The 1,622-nt window shown below is 33.7% G+C and overlaps 1 non-coding gene across 1 annotated transcript; it reads left to right on the plus strand.

Annotated features, from left to right (window-relative positions):
• The first annotated feature begins 837 nt into the window (after positions 1 to 837).
• Positions 838 to 1,002, plus strand: LOC144289130 (U1 spliceosomal RNA). Its single transcript, XR_013357167.1, has one exon. It is a non-coding gene; the product is annotated as a U1 spliceosomal RNA (small nuclear RNA).
• The last annotated feature ends 620 nt before the right edge of the window (positions 1,003 to 1,622 follow it).

Genomic DNA, 1,622 nt, shown 5'->3' on the forward strand with positions numbered 1-1,622 from the left:
ACTAGCAAAAAGTACTGTTCTATGAGTAATGGAAATAATAATGTGAGCATGCAAAAATGGATTATCTTATTTGATTTTGATTACTCTGTGTTGGGTATGATGCAGTTCTTCACAATATAGTCCTCTCCCCTGGTTCGAGTTCATAGGAAGTTGTATACCAGATACTTTGACACAAAGCACCATTTTTATCAAATAATTGGTTATTGTTGGTGCTTTGTAGACAAAGCCCACAAAACCAATATTTACTATGCAAAGTGTATGCATGCAAAGTAGCAAATGAAATATAATTTTTAAATTTAAATTCAATTAACCAATATATACATACAATTAACCAATATATACATCATTAATTTCAGATGTAATTTTCAATGATTTATCAGTTGTGCATAATATCCAGTGCTCATCACATCATGTGATCCCTTAATGCTCACCACCCAGTTACCCCCTCCCCCCACTCACCTCCCTTCCTTCAACCCTCAGTTTGTTTCCCAGAGTTAAGAGTCTCTTATGGTTTATCTCCCTTTCTCTTTTTTTCCCATTCAGTTTTCCCTCCCTTCCCTTATGGTCCTCTGCACTATTTCTTATATTCTGCATATGAGTTAAACCATATGGTAATTTTCTTTCTCCAGTTGACTTATTTCACTCACCATAATACCCTCTAGTTCCATCCATGTTGATATAAGTGGTAAGTATCCATCCCTTCTGATATAATTTTGATTATTTTGAAAACCATTAAGTGATTTCTAGTACCAGAAATAATTATTTAATCATAATCACTTTCCATTACTAATATATATATATTTTTTATTGATTATCTATTTGATATAAATTTCCTCAATACTTAACCTGGCAGGGGAGATACCATGATCACAAAGGTGGTTTTCCCAGGGCGAGGTTTATCCATTGCACTCCGGATGTGCTGACCCCTGCAATTTCCCCAAATGTGAGAAACTCGACTGCATAATTTGTGGTAGTGGGGGACTGTGTTCGCGCTTTCCCCTGAAAAAATAAAAAGAAATTTCCTCAAGTATAATTATTAATAGAACAATGGCCACTTGGAAAAATATTTGCTGAAAATAATTAATGATATCTTCCAAACCCACCAAAATCTGCCAGATGCTAGTGCTTTCACTTATGTCTCAGTTCCTACTAAATTATTCACGTTTAACAACATCCATTCATGATAAAAAAAAACTCTCTGCAAAATAGGCCTAGAGGGATCATAACTCAATATAATAAAGGCCATAGGTGAGAAACCCACTGCCAACATCACTGAACTCAATGATGAACTCAAACACATTTAATGCAATCACTATCAAAATACCAATAGCATTTTTCACAGAACTAGAATAAATAATCCTAAAATTTGTATGAAACCACAAAAGACTTCAAATAGCCAAAGCAATCTTGAAAAAAAAAATCTGAAGGTATTACAATTCCAGATTTCAAGTTATATTATAGAGTGGTAGTAATTAAAACAGTATGATGCTAGCATAAAAATAGACACATAGATCAATGGCATAAAATAGAAAACCCAGAAATAAACCAACAAATGCATGGTCAATTAATCTCCAACAAAGCAGGAAAGAGTATCAAATGGGAAAAAGACAGTCTCTTCAACA

Source organism: Canis aureus, chromosome 1, assembly GCF_053574225.1.
Source record: "Canis aureus isolate CA01 chromosome 1, VMU_Caureus_v.1.0, whole genome shotgun sequence".
In the NCBI taxonomy this organism is placed as follows: Eukaryota; Metazoa; Chordata; class Mammalia; order Carnivora; family Canidae; genus Canis; species Canis aureus.